General features: G+C 34.4%; 1 non-coding gene across 1 annotated transcript; it reads left to right on the top strand.

The window, feature by feature from the left end:
- The first annotated feature begins 14,634 nt into the window (after positions 1-14,634).
- TRNAT-AGU (transfer RNA threonine (anticodon AGU)) lies at positions 14,635-14,707 on the top strand. The gene has a single exon. It is a non-coding gene; the product is annotated as a tRNA-Thr (tRNA).
- The last annotated feature ends 1,859 nt before the right edge of the window (positions 14,708-16,566 follow it).

Genomic DNA, 16,566 nt, shown 5'->3' with positions numbered 1-16,566 from the left:
TATTTATGATTAGTGATCCGAGATGACAGCACTCATTATATCTGGCAACTGGGTACCTTTCGTTTGTATATTTCTCTACCCTCTTAGCTAATCGCTGCAATTGACAAGTGTTAAGCTAGTGTTTTCTGGCCCGTAATTAAGTTGGTGCGTTCTTTAATCACGCACAGATGTTCTGTCTATAAATGTATGTTTTTGAAGCATTTATAAGGCCTATACGTAATTGGACAAAAGATTGTTTTGTAAATTTTGAAGAAATGAATATAATTAGGGTCTGTTAATGTGTAGTCATTAATAATTAACTAGAAAAGTAAAAAAAAATAAAATAAAATTATATGGTCAAAAATTTCTATAACACAATAAATCACAGCAAAGAAACAAAATTATTTATACTGACTACTGGCTTCATAAGTTCCTGCAATTACAATGAGTGACTGAACATTAATTTAAATGTTTCAAATTAAAAATTTCTACTTCTCATAAAATACAATTTCTTCTTTCGTAATGAAATGCTCGCTACCGAATCCTATTACACCGAAGATATCGGAGCGCCTAGCTTTGTTTTGTTTTGTCATGTTCTCTGAGCAGCAGACCTGAAGAGTGTACGCCGCGCTACATTCTATATATATCCATACTGTTGTGGATTGTTCGGAGCTTCCAGGTAACCAAACGCAGGATTCTGGTAATAACCAAGTGCAGGCTAGATAGAAAGGCACGCTAGTTAAGAATTTTGGAGCTGCTGTGCAGTTAATTCCAATTCCTGTGTCTTTCCCTTCGAAATACTGGTACAGTTGTAACACACCAGCATCAAAACAAAGAAAAAACAATGAAATAATTGACAATTTATTGTAATAAAGTCAAATTGTTTCAATTTAATTTCATTACGGGTTCAATACATTTTTTTTCTGACATCTACATTGTTACCACTTGTATTACGAAAATGGCAAAACTTAAGAATATGATACTTAATGGGCATTATTTTCGATAAAGATTATCAATACTGAGTGAAGAAATATTGCTAAATTTAAGTACTAAATCACGTTATAATGTGTTTTATCGGTTTATGATTCCTTTTATCCTTGTAATACACGAATTTATCGTGGACATAGTATAAATTAGCATCTTGAAACTATAAAGCTCGTTTCGATTTTTACATTTACAACTTTATAACACTCAATTCACTACAATTTTCTACGTATATTGAAAGTACACGTGAACTACTTTATTATTCAAATCCATTCTAGCTGATCTTTTCCACAACATGTACCGTCATTTCCCGTAATTATGGTCCTGGAACACAACTATGGTCCATTCAAAATTTGTACTCCATAATGTAGTACCTCGTTTATCTATCTTTCCTGTACTGTAGTTTGAAGTCAAGTCACTGCAGCTATCTACGACGGTCTATGTTACTTCTATCATGTTCTTTCAAGAGTTGTATCGTGGATCATAGTTGTGTTCCAGGACCATAGTTATGGGAAATGACGGTACTCGATATTATCAATGATCAAAGTATCATCTTCCGGGAATAACGTGCGAAATTGTAAATCATTTTACCTTGTCCGCCACTGTTCGGTCAGGTGAAGTTATGCTGTACAAATCAAGTAATTATAAAAAAATAAAGTGGTTCGATTAATGAGAATAGGATAATAGTTGTAGTTTTACACTTGAAAACTTAATCGAAATAGTGCTTTGTGTATTAAAAAATTTATTTTTACCATCCAGTGTTACAAATATGATCTTCTTCGCATAAAACCAATATTTCAGAGTATATCTAAAGGTGTTTTTTTACATTCCACACATTACATATAGACCTACTCAGAATGTATATAATTGAATAAGTAAATAAGTAATCATATATATGTATATATAAGTATAGAATCCTTAATGTGGCAGCTCAGAAATGGTGAAAAGATTCATTTGTCTATTTATATATTTACTTATTTATTTAATTACTTAGAGTTAAACTTATAGGAAAGTGCACATGCTAGATGATCAGAAAGTACCATCTACACATAAATTAACAATATTTAACGTACTATAATATGAATAATATTAACTACAACTTTCTTGCGATTAAAGTATTTTTAAGGGAAATAAAAGTACTCTACTCATAAAATAATTCTGATCGTAATTATTACTATTTCAATAAATTTTATTCTGATGATAAATATTTTCTATGGTTTTACTTTTCAAGTTTTAGAAAACTAGCCTACAGTGAGCATTCAGTAAGTGCGGGAATTTCCTGACAGGTTAATTATAGGTATATCAATCATGTTCTGTAATATAGCTATTTTGTGGTATTAACAGCTGCTGCCAAAGTTAGAGCACTACGTGAAATAGGATCTGTATACGAGATAGATGGAAGTACTGGGTAAGCAAACAGTTTCCCAACCGGAAACGGCATCTGGGCCTATCGGCGGGCTCATTCCAGCACTCTGGTTACGGAAATAGAGTAGTATCGGCGAATCGACAACATAATTTATTAATATGAAACCTTATCAAATATTAACAATTAAAGCATAATTTACTCCCCTAAATTAAGAAAGTGAATTTTGGTGAGCTGACTACGATGTATTATTAGCAGACGCATTTTGAAAATATACACAGATTTCGACATTCGGTAAAAATTGGGCTTACGAAGTTTTAGAATAAAGCCGACGATATACTCGTACAGCGGTCTATTATAGACGTGTGGATGAACTTCTGAGAAAAGATATTATTGAGAATGTGTGGCCTTCTCAATCCGCCTACCTCACTCCCAGAGAATTTTATATCTGGATAACTTTAAAAAGTAAAGTGTAAAAAAAAAAAATTAAATAACCTGCAAGAATCAATCACGGGGTAAAATCACTTCCATTTCTCAAAGGAAAATGAGTGAGAGACGTGTCATTTCTTAAAGAGGTCCCGAAGTATTTCAAACAAAATGGAAAATATTTATGAATATCCTTTGTTAATTTGGGTGAGTAAATATTTAAAAATATTGTGTATTAAGAGTTTATGGTTTGTCCAATCACCGATACTGGTACACCCTCTGATACCCAAAGTTTCCGTTTTTCTACTCGCAAATAATTTGCTCTCCCGGTACATTGAATAATCTGTATTAGTAAGAGAATTTCAGAATTCATTTGACCCAATGTTGGTATGTTTTTTACTAAAATCAATATTTCTCCTGTCCCTCTTTCATTCTGTAAGCAAATTGAAGGTGGGAGTTGGGCTTGGTGAATATTCTTACGCACGCAGTCCTATTGACATTCAATATAGGTAGGTTACAAGCGAAATTAATATTTCATCGTTGTGTATATTAATAATTAGGGACCGTACTTTGTCCCAGGGGTTACAAGATTAAGTAGTACTGAAGTTTTTACTGTAGCGAACGACACGAGTGCATCTACCAAGCGAAGTGCTTTTGTCTGCTCATGCGACTCTTGTTGATAAAATTAGCGGAACAAAGCACAGACAAGTTTAACAATTACAATGATATTTATAATTTATATTATTTACACTACATACACCAGAATACGCTATTTTTAATATCTACACTATGATAAAGAATGTAGGTAGGCCTATACATTTATTAAGCATTAATATTACACTATTGTATGCAGTGTTGTGTATTATAATGCAGGGCATTTTATTTCATAATAGTATAGAGTACTTATTTTGTAAATAGATTGTAAAGAGTCTGTCAGGCAATGACCACTTTTAAAAGCCGATTGTAAGAAGAATACTTTTCGTCTCCAGAATATGATCTTTCTTCATATATAACATTTGTAGAATAACATTTTTATTTTTAATGTATCAATAATCGTCCTCCAATATGTTTATCATTTCTTTTATACAAATTTTCTTATTTCATACTAAATTAAACAGTTAAGTTCTCGGAATTACATGTAACTAAATACATCTACATTTCTCGTATTATTATTATTATTATTATTATTATTATTATTATTATTATTATTATTCCATTGTTTTTGTTTCACTGTTATTTATGTTTTCTATGCATTTTTATACTGGTTGAGTGAAAGAGAAGCCCTTATGGTCTTAACTCTGCCAGTAAAAATAAATCAATTAAGTAAATGAGCAAATAATCCAAATTGTAGGAAAACTCATCGTAGTATCAGTTTTTATCAACAGTAATATCACTAGACGTTTTGATTTATCTAGAGAAAATCAAAACTCGAGTGGGATTTAATTGACTATTACACGATTAGAAGAAAGTATATAAAGATTAGAAATAACGAAGTACTCCAATACAATAAAATATTAATTGACTTACGAAAATACAACTGTCTTCAAATGTATTACTGTACCATCTTAACATTACAAATATTACGCTAGATGCATGCTAGATGGCAGTAGTGAGTTATGATTACTAGCAATGCCTTGTCGTCGATAAGTTCTCGATCTATACACGATGGCAATGTTACTAGTCAAGAAGGCTTTGTTGATTCAGTTTCATTTTTATTATTAAAACAGTTGCATTCCATTTCAATTATCCGAATCCCAGTAATCAACGTCACTTAAGAGATGATTTTCAATAAATCTTAATATTAAACAATCTCTGATACGTGACTATCCATAATATCATATAGCAGAGCTATAACATAACCTAACTAACAAACACAAGTGTTATAAAAATTTTTATTAACGACGATGACATAAAAAATAAACATGAATAATTTTAAAAGGAATAATTATTGAATGTACAATTTACAAATTTGAATGTGGTTGGTAGTTCAATTGATGTTATATTGGACGTGTGCGTAATAGACGTGGAACTCGTTGATTTAGGCCTACATGGTGTATTCAACTTATTCAGGATTTCAGAATGAATAATTTTAAAAGGAATAATTATTGAACGCACAATTTTCAAATTTGAATGTGGTTGATGATTCAATTGATCAATTGATGTTATATTGGACGTGTGCGTAATAGAAGTGGAACTCGTCGATTTAGGCCTACATGGTGTATTCAACTTATTCAGGATTTCCGAATGGTGCTCTTCATTTATTTGTTAATAGGATTTCAGAAGATGCATAGGTATGATCAGTGATTTTTATTATTCTTGTTCTTGTTCTTGATTGCCAATGCGAGTCATATTTGAAACTGCTGTGCATCGACTGGAGTGGTTTGTAATTTTATATATATATATATATATATATATATATATATATATATATTTGACGTCCAGACCAGCACAGTTTCAAATGTTGGCAAACAAAGAAACAAATGCTAGGGACGCGATAAAATTAAACAAATGCTAGGGATGCGATAAAATTAAACAAATGCTAGGGACGCGATAAAATTGTGCGATAAGCAGCCATGATTAGTTGAAATACGTCCTTTCGTACCGTTTTATTGGTCAAAAGTAGTATGACGTAGTAAGAGTGTAATAGTCACTGTAATGCATTGTCTATGTCTATGAGGTCTAGTTTTGAATCAACTGCAGCACAAACAAGACGCATGTTTCTCCTGATAGTGCCTGCGCCCCGCGCCAAAGTGACATCATGTCAATGTGGTCTATGGACAACTAACCTTATTTCCGTACGCCCTGGGACAGAATTCGCTTCCTATTAATAAATTATGTATCCTATATAACATGCGGCTGTTGAAGAAAGTGGATCATATTATGTTCTAAATGTAATACCAGCCTTCACTTTAAAACGAGTAGCAATTCTCTGAAAAACATTCCATGAATGCGAGGCATGAGCAAATATCCATTTTCATCCTCGATAAACGACGGAATGCGAAAATAAGACTTGTGAATTCAGAGCTTATTTCAAAGGGAGAGTTGAAACTTGAAATTTACAAGACAGAACTGACTTTTTATATCGCCTCAGCTGGCAGCAAAATATTTAAAATACAGAATGAGGAAAGGTTTACCTAGAACTTAACTCATTATTGGTAAAGAAAACAGAAATATAACTATCACAATGTTTTTTTTTCTTCAGGCAAAGAAAAAAACAAGTGTGACAAAATATCTTGACTCCTAGGATTGTCACAAATGACAAAATCCATGTGGATCAATCGGGTAGATGGAAACTGCACACTTTGATCCGGAAACTGCACACCGCTTTTCGAGGGACCCACTAATCCTACCCGGATATTGCACACTGATTCCCGAGGGTTTTACTAATCTTACCCGGAAACTGCACAATTTACAAAATATGTTTCTTTTGCATTTGGCTGACTTTACATTGAAACTTCGGGTACTTCCTTCAGTATTTATTTATTTATTTATTTTTTTTTGTTTAATAATATAAGTCTCAGTTTGTATGTCTAAAAGTTGATTCATGAATTTATAAAATGAAAGATGACTGCTGCAAAAACTGAAATTAAAATGCTTGTGAAATGATTCACAGCCATTTGTTGTGCGAGAGGTCGATGCAGTCAGGACTGCCCATACAATAGGAGAGAAAATTGCATCTTCGGAGATGTACGTTTCTAGTAGGCTAAACAATCTGCAAATTTCTCAAGTGTAGTACCTATCGGTTTTACCTCAGCCAGTTCCATAGCGAAGAAATCCCCGACTTCTTGTCATTCAAAACAACGAAATCTTCGCTTCGTTGAGTAATAAAGTTTAAATGACTCAGTCTGTCATGAACTTCGGGTTGCGATTTAGGTAGACTAGGTTGGAGTTTCCTCCACGATTTGTATGTTACCTTTTATTCGAGATATGTCACTTTTAGGTTTTCTGTAGGCAAGATTTGACAAACAGCATGAAATATTTTTGGTTACTTACTATTAACAACATCGATGACTTTTCTTTTCTTAGCTGCATTAATTATTTAGCGATTTAATATACTAATGTCCACCACATGTTATGCCCACCGCCTTTTCTAATTACTTCCACATTGTTCAGCAAGCTATAAATTTTCACATTGCATCTTCTAACACAACACCTCCACATTACTTCATAGTTTTTCAATTCCTTGGCTTTATAAAATTTACAGTCGTCATATACCAGTACTAAATTACCCCGTTCACTTTCAGATGTAAACAGACGCTCCATTTCGAACAAAATTAAAACAGTTTGGTAAATTAAAACTATCTATAAATAGTATTGGCAAAGCAGGTAGAAAATATTTTGGTGTGGAGTTTCCATATGGCCGTAATAAAGATAGAAAATGTTGGTGTGCAGTTCCTATATGACCAAAATCCAGGTAGAAAATTTTGGTGTGCAGTTTCCGACACCCGAATCAATCATATGGATTTAGTAATTTCATAATGACCCTAAAAAGCACACCGTAATAAGATGACAAAAATGAAAGAGAAAACTAAGTTTTTCTACCCGCTTGAGTCATTAACAATGCCTAAATTCACGTGAATTGCCTATTCGAATTTATGCTGGATAGTCGTCTTATTTACAGAGCCTTCAAATAAACGTTCATCAGTGAGTGTGCGGCCGTGGTGATGACGGCTGGATGCCGCTGTTTCCGGCAGAATTGGATATTTATAGCCTACCTAAGTGTATAGATTGCCGACTGAAATTACAATTACAATAATCTGGTACCTTTACCGAAGAAGATTTTGGAAATGAAATTTTTATGCCACCACATCTCTAACACCTTCTAACGAAATTTACATTAACACGCATTACTTATTCTGAAATTACTGCTAGTTCCTATCTTATATTGTCTTTCAGTTGTTCCAACTTATACAGGTAATTCCGATACACTTTATTTAGCCTATCTTTAAGATCCCCCTTAAATAGAAATCGCATACAATACTACAAGAATATCTAGGCTACTGTAAGATCTCTAAATTAATGCGTGTAATAAAAAAGCGATGTACGTCTTTATTTATTTGTTCAGGAATTACAGCCACATGATAATGTCAGTAGAATAAACTCCTGCAATTGGTATTGCATAATGCTAGGCGGAGTGCAGGAAGACAGAGAACCAGATGGGCGGATACATTCACACAGAGAGCGGGAAAGCAGTGGACGAGGCGTGCAAGAAGCAGATCAACGAAAGAAACGTCAATCGGTGAAAAGTGAAATGTGTTCTGAAGTGCCAGCAGCAACGCGAACGAACATGTGAATAGTAAAATGATGCAAAGTGCGCGACAGAATCAGTGAATAGTGGTCATAAACCAGTGAAAGTGCTTCATACTCAACACGAGAGACGATGAACAAGAGAACAAGGTCGAACACACTCTAGGCCAGCGTTGTCAGACAGAGACTAAACGGAGCGGAGCGCTCCACTAGACTCGTTGCGTGCTCCGGTGTTTCCACAGACATAAGCAAGTTCAAGCTCCGACTCTAGCTCCACAACCGGTTTTGGAGCTTACAACTATGACACTACTTCTCTAGGCCATACCTGCACAAACAGCGCTCAACGAGCGCGCGCGCTCCTTCGGAGCGGGAGAGCTGTGTTTACCGCTCGCCGAAACGGAGAGGAAGATACGTCAGAATGACATAGACTTGTTATAGGTAGAGGAGAGGGAAACGGCCACTCAGCTATCTAGTGGAGTGCAGTGTGTAGGTCTATTCTCAGTAACTGTTTCACGTTGCTTACCTACTGCTACAGTGCAGTATGGAGGAATCTAAAAGACGGAACATAACATTTAACATTTAACGATTTACAGCTCTAACTTATTGATCTTCAATGTGACCTAAGGGCTAAAGATTGTTCGAATAATATTACTAGACTGGTTGAGTTTTACAAGACTAAACATTAGCAATAATATCCACGACTACACAGGCTGACTGTGAAAATGATTGCTATGTTTGGCTCAACATTTATATTTGTGAGCAACTGTTTTCTATTATCAACTTTAATAAAGACAAACATCGAACATCTGTAACTGATATTTCATTTATGATCAGTAGGCTATTGTTCCATTCAGCTGCGAACAGCATAAAACCTCGTTTTGATGTACTGATAAATAAAAATATAACAAAATGATATTGTACATTTAAGTAGCTACAGAATTTCTATTATTTCTATAAAATAAATATTTCATTATTAATTAATAATAGGGCCTAGTCCAAGATAGTTTTGCAAACACTGAACGGGAATTCATTTCATAAACACGTAATAGTACTTCCTTTTGTGTAGGCCTATATTTTGTACGAGTCCACCCTTATACAGAGCGCAGTCTAATATCTGCATTCCGCTCATGAGCTGTAAGCTGGGAGCTGGGTCGGAGAGCGCAAACCTTGTGTAGGCCTGCTCTAGGCTATTTCACATAAAGAGTGAATGAGAGCTACCCTGCTTAGGTGCAGGAGACCTTAACCCTCAAGGGATGTCATAGGCTAAATTCTAAATGTTAGTAATACCTCTGTTTATCTTAAATTATTTATTTTTCACAGATAAAGCATGTTTTTATTTATATGGTCACATAGTGACACAGAAAAACATATATTTGAGTGCAGAAAACCCCGATCTTGTACACGAAATGCCATGAAATGCCTAAAAATTTGGTGTATAGTGCATCTATTTTAAGGTTCTGTATATCTGAAGACGAAGGTATAGTGAACCTTCGAAACTTGAGAGATTTCTATAGGCTAATCTCCACCAGCAATGGGAAAAATACAAACTGTATCTATTTAGAATAATTCACCACCAACTTATCCCTTATTTAAAAAGTTCTTTATGATATTCTCATTCAGAAAATTCGAATATACAAGTACATAAAATCCAACTGGGTTCATATGTTATCGGTTGACACAGAACTTTTGAATACGGTTTGTACATAAAGTCCATGGACCTAGCTTCCTCATATTACACCTTAGCATCCGACGTCTTGAGAGGACGTGAGGAAGAAAAACTTTCGAGGTTGACGGATGCTCCATTTGCCGAGTCGTCAACCGTCATCTACATGTGATGCATGCTAATACCTCGTCATACTTGGCGGTGCGCTCACAGAGAAAGAGAAGATAAATAAAAACCACGTCTGTACGTGTAGAGGCACATCAGTCTCGGATTAAGCTTGAAACAGGAGAGTGAAGAGAGAACTTGAGTGTGACAGAGGAATGGAGGGAGATAGAAGTGGAAGAAAAATCACAGTCTAGTATATACAGTGACGAAGCTCAATACGTAGGAAATATGCATCCATAGATAGTTGCTAACCACCAGGATCCCTAATATCGCCTCGTTACAGACAATGCGAACTAGTACCGGCACAGTCTACTGTACTCCAACCACGAGAAAGTCTTCGGGGACTGAGACGAAGCGGGATAATGCTGTGAATGAATGTTGATGTCATAAGATGTCATAAGGTCACACACGTAGGTACTCTTATCTCTATTGGCTAGCTCTCACAGCACAAACCATAACATTGATCACACATATTGATACTACCCTAGTTACAAAATTAGATCACTGTTAATCTCTTGGTCTTTTAATCTCTCCATACAGGAAATAATATATGGAGGAGAGCGCATGGTTTTTAAACTGACGTTATAGCGGTAAAATCGTCTATTTACTTCGTTCCAATAGATGACGCAATAGTAAGCACATTCCTTTCACGGTTGATCTCCTGGTTGGAGAACATTATTGTTCCTAGCACCCTCACAACTCAAGCTTCGTGACTGTATATACTAGACTATGGTAAAACTATACAAGAAAACTGGATAGTCGGCATAACTCAGGAGTAAGAAATTGATCTGAGGCTGTACTCCAGCATGAGATCGAATCCCGTTTGGGCTGATTGCCTGGTTGCAACTATTCCGTGGTTTTCTCAAAATGTAAGACAATTGTCACGGCGAATTCTTAGTCTTATCTCGCCAAAATAACACCTCGTTATCACCAACTCCAATGACGTTAAATTAACTTGGATTTGACACGGTTTCATTAAATGAGCGATTAAGAGATGAAATTTTTATAATCAGTGATGGTTTTGGTTGTTTGCAGAGAAGTTTGATTATCACGTTTTCAGTGACAGACTGGGTTTTTTGTTGTTGTTGTTGTTGTTTGCAATGATGGACCAGGTTGCTGTTTTTACAGTAATGATCTTCATCTCACATTTGCAGTGACCCTCTTGATTGTTATGTTCGCAGTAGGCTACGATTTTGGTTTTAGTTGTGACATTGATATTGTGTTTGTTGTATTTTCAAAGCTATTTTTAGTTCTGTTGTTTACAGTCATGATTTTGGTTGTGACTTTTGCACTAAAATCTAAATTAGTGTACGTAGAGATTAGTTTTGGTTTGGTTATTGTAGTGATTACTTTTCTTATGATGTTGGATTCGGTTATATTGATGGTTTATATTAAGGGGAGTTTGTGCTAAGCAATAATACATTTGCGAAAAAACAACCACATTTCATTTTGTTATAGCTTAGGTCTAAACTCACAACTATTTATATGATTGTTTGCTTATTATAATTCTCTTCCTACTCCTTAAATATGAACTAAAAATACTGATACATTGGTCTATTCCTTGAAAAAAAAATCATAATTAAGTTTTTATTAATAATTGTAATACTTTCGTATAATTTTCTCTTTACCTACAAATTAAAAAAGTATGAATCACAAACTTGTAAGTAGTGAAAGACAATTTATAACTAGCAGAAGGCACTCTTGCCAGATGGAATAAGGTTCCTCTAAAATAGAAGCGGGCAAAATGTGAAGAGCAATTGATTACAGTAGTTATTTTCAGTGGTTTTTCTTGGCAGGAAGCATATAGAAATGCTAATACAGGTGCTAACATTGTTAAAAAATGGCTTAATTCCAACTTCCTTTCTTTAAATATATCTAAATAAACTTTAGTTCCTTTTTCGTTAACAGCTGCTAATGTTCAAATTTTAAAATTTAGTGATAAATATAGACTAATAATAAACAGTGAAAATTGTTTAGATCCCAAAAGTTGTAAATGTCCACCTTTGAAAGAAGCCACGTATGTCAAATATCTGGGTATCATTATTGATCAGAATTTAAAATGGCTTCATCACATTACTTATCTTTGTAAGAGGCTTCGTAAAACAATTTATAAATTCGTCAATCTTCGATGCTACTTACCTAATAGAGTTCTACGAAATGTTTATTTGGGCATTATTGAGTCTATCATTCAATATGGTATAATTGTTTGGGGTGGAAGTACAAAAATTAATCTTAGTCCGTTAAATTTACTACAAAAACGAATAATTAAAATTTGTTTGAAGAAACGTTTCGATTATCCAACTAAATTAATTTATTCTGAATTTAATGTAGTTAATATTGAACAAATTTATAAGTATACGCTGTTAAAATTTATCATAAAAATCGTAATAAGTTTGTATTACAGACACACAATTATGACACAAGACGAAATATTAATTCCACATTAGTAGAACCTAAATGTCTCACATCTGCTGGTCTAAAGCATAGCATAAATTTTGGCCCTCGGTTGTACAATGCTTTAACTAAATTACACCCAGAACTTCTAACATGTAACCCACTAACATATAACAAGAAAATTAGAAACGTGTTAATATCTTCAATTTGATTAAATAAATTTATAGCCTATGTGTATGAATTAATCAACCTATATTATATTTGTATTCTATAATTTTGAAATATATATTAGTGCTACTTTTCACGTGCGATATTATTCTTCTCTAGTGTTAATATTATATTATATAATTCCATTGCCGCTGTAATTATATTTTAGTTCCTATTTTATTTTACTTATTTTTTATTATTATTATTATTATTATTTTATTTAAATATTATATCTGAACTGCGACCGAGCACGAGCGCTGCTCATTCGGTCTCAAATTTTGTTAATACTACTGTATCTTCTTTTTATATTGATTGTATTATTTTATTGCTATTTCTCTTGTTTGTTTTGTAATTATATTCATTATTCTGTATATTTAAATTTAAATAAATAAATGAATAAATACAGCCTCCATGACAACAAAATGACAAGGCGGGTAGAACAAGAAATATAGTACTGATATCTGCGGTAGATTTTGCTTTCGCTTAGGGAGTAACCTGACTTCACGGCGATCACAGAGTTTGTTTTGTGTTAAACACATATTTTGCCTGCATGGGCTCTAAAATACCGGAGGGAAAGGACCTTTGGGGATATGATGGTAGAGACTGGATTAATCTTGCTCGGGATAGGGACCGATGGCGGGCTTATGTGAGGGCGGCAATGAACCTCCGGGTTCCTTAAAAGCCATTTGTAAGTATGTAAGTGCTCTAAAATGTTATGGTCATGGGACATATTATTTGAAAGTCTTTAACAATTAAAACATTAATGTTTCTAAATAAAGAAATTTAGGTCAGAACAATTTTAATATATTTCAATAAATCTGGTAGGATGGCTTTATTATAAAACTGATAAGACAGCTTAAAAATTTCATAAGTTTATCTCAGACAATTTTTCTGCATAGTGTACCAGCAACTTGAAAAATGTAGGTTCAGAAAAACAGCAAATTCATATTGTTAGTCAGTATGGCGCCACGATTTGAATAAACATCTTTGTTGAATACGAATATGTATAAATAATTGTTAAAATTTGTTTCCAATATAAGCAAAGGTAGCAATTTTTCGCCTCGTTAATGACCAACTTCCCTTAAACTTTGATTACTTTGGTGCTACTGATGAACTGTCCATGTCAATGGGGAAATGGAAGGAGCAACATTTAAAAGGTACATGAATACGCTTTCTTAGCAAGGGAAATTGGGGCTGAGAAAGCGTTTGTGTGACCTCCAAGCCTGTTAGCTACTTGTCTCACTCTGATTTTTGCCGTTCCACTGAAGGAACAATGATCAAAAAGGTACCGTTATTGTCACATTTCAAGCCTTAAAAAGTAACACAACGTTTGCACATCTAGCATATTAAAGCATTATAAGCAAGGTAATGATTTAATATAGGCCTATTAAGCGAGAAGGAACTAAATTAGAATTTAACCACGTGCACACTTCTAACTGGGAAAACGAACTGGCCACCCATTATTTTTTGGACTAGTTGCCTCATAAGTGGTGCCTTCTTGGTATCACTTGTGAGGTTCAGACCCGTCTTCAGACAGTTGACTAACAACAACATACTTATAACTATCTATGCACTAGAACTAGTTTTTCTTAAATAATATTTGAGGAGAAAAATTCGCTCCGGCGCCGGGGATCGAACTCGGGTCTTTGGTTCTACGTACCAAGCGCTCTGACCACTGAGCTACGCCGAATTCAATCCACAGTACCGGACCGAATCCTCCTCCTTGAATATTTCCCTTTGTGGCCTGACTCCAAGTTAGACATATATGTTGACGTAGGCCTATATGTCCAATGTCAACTGCCATTATACTGGGAGCGCACTTAGCTGAGTGACTTGTTTGGCCGGGATTCCGCAGTAATAATGGCAGTTGACTTTGGACATATACGTCAACATATGAGGCGTTCAGAGCAGAAGTGGTGTAAGTCAAAAATTGGTAATGAGGGTTAAAGTAAACATTCTGTAAAATACAGCGCAAAGTACCAATTAATATTCAATTTATTTAAACTATTCGTAGTCACTGAATAGTAGGAGGGACATATTAATTGCTACTTTGCGGTGTATTTTACAGAATTTTTACTTTAAATCTCATTACCCAATTTTGACATACACCACTTTTGCTCTGAACGGATCATATATGCCTAGCTTGGAGTCAGCCACAAAAGGAAACATTGAAGGAGGAGGGTTCGGTCCGGTACTGTGGATTGAATTCGGCGTAGCTCAGTGGTCAGAGCGCTTGGTAAGTAGAACCAAGGACCCGGGTTCGATCCCCGGCGCCGGAGCGAATTTTTCTCCTCAAATATTAATTGTCAATATTACAGATATCATTCTGTAGAGCAAATTAATAAATATATAATATAGTTTTTCTTAGTTCAAAAATGTATTAAGTGATAAACTGGCTATGAATTTTCATCCCTGATTTTTACGCCACTCACTGTGTATTATCTCCTATATCACTTTGTACATGAAATGCTTATAAAACGTGTGACAGTTCGTCACAACTGGGATTCTACGCGGTTACTGTGATATTAATATTGTTGCTTATACGAAATCATAAAGACATCCTATTATTCTGTGCATGCTGATACATAGCAAACAACTATTATTTCGTAAAAATACAGTATTATAACTAATTCAACAGAACAGGTACTTGCATGTTCATTTTTCTTTCTAAGAAGTATCGTTACAGGATGTGTTGACCTAGGCAGGAAGTGGCGTGCTCTTTCTGTGCCCTGTCTTAACCCACGTTAAGATGATGCTTGTCGAAGTTCCCAGAAGAAGTAGGAAAAAAATATCCACTCGATTTGTGATGAAAACGGTTCCAATATTACTCTCAACAGTCAAAATTTATATCACGAATAGTATTTAAATTTATGTATTAATTCTGGCGTTCTTGATAATGGATTAAATTGTCAGATTTCACGTTTATTGATATCTCACTCATATAATGTACCTATAATTTTAACTACATATTTCTATTCTATCAATTTTCCTAACAAATCTGAAAATAATTCAAAACTTAATCGTGTTTAATTAATGTTCTTTTACTCAATAATATCCATAAATATGCAGTTTATCTATCCATCATTAAAGCAGTGCACGATGTTGAACGTGGAAAGATGAAATGTATGCATTGCACAATAGTTCCCTTTCAACAAAATTGTATTTTTCCATACCGTTGTATCTGCTGCCATCTTTTTTTGTCAGTTCTATATCGATTCATCCTCCGAAAATATTTATATAGGAGAAAATGAAATAATAAATAAATAAAATTATAAAATCAACCAAGAAACGTCATTACAACTATATTAGCCTCCTACTTATTTTTAACAATAATTGCAGTAGTAAAAATTACTAATATTCCCATTAGTTGTCAGATAAGCAACTAATATAATTGCTGGGCATTTATTATTAATATTATTAGGTAATATAGGACAATCTTTAACTTATATTATATCATTAAGATTATTAACTGGTACATTAACAAATATAAATGACACTCGGGAGGAAATTAAACGCAGAATAAATATGGGAAATGCCTGTTATTATTCGGTTGAGAAGCTTTTGTCATCTAGTCTTCTGTCAAAAAATCTGAAAGTTAGAATTTATAAAACAGTTATATTACCGGTTGTTCTGTATGGTTGTGAAACTTGGACTCTTACTTTGAGAGAGGAACAGAGATTAAGGGTGTTTGAGAATAAGGTTCTTAGGAAAATATTTGGGGCTAAGAGGGATGAAGTTACAGGAGAATGGAGAAAGTTACACAACGCAGAACTGCACGCATTGTATACTTCACCTGACATAATTAGGAACATAAAATCCAGGCGTTTGAGATGGGTAGGACATGTAGCACGTATGGGCGAATCCAGAAATGCATATAGAGTGTTAGTTGGGAGGCCGGAGGAAAAAAGACCTTTGGGGAGGCCAAGACGTAGATGGGAAGATAATATTAAAATGGATTTGAGGGAGGTAAGATATGATGGTAGAGACTGGATTAATCTTGCTCAGGATAGGGACCAATGGCGGGCTTATGTGAGGGCGACAATGAACCTCCGGGTTCCTTAAAAGCCAGTAAGTAAGTATTAACTGGTACCCAAATCCATTCATATTCCTTGGTATCCCCTTTACTTTTCTTTCCTCT

This window comes from Periplaneta americana, chromosome 17, assembly GCF_040183065.1.
Source record: "Periplaneta americana isolate PAMFEO1 chromosome 17, P.americana_PAMFEO1_priV1, whole genome shotgun sequence".
NCBI classification, from domain to species: Eukaryota; Metazoa; Arthropoda; class Insecta; order Blattodea; family Blattidae; genus Periplaneta; species Periplaneta americana.
The sequence above is the reverse complement of the archived record's forward strand: the minus strand, read 5'-3'. Positions and strand labels throughout refer to the sequence as shown.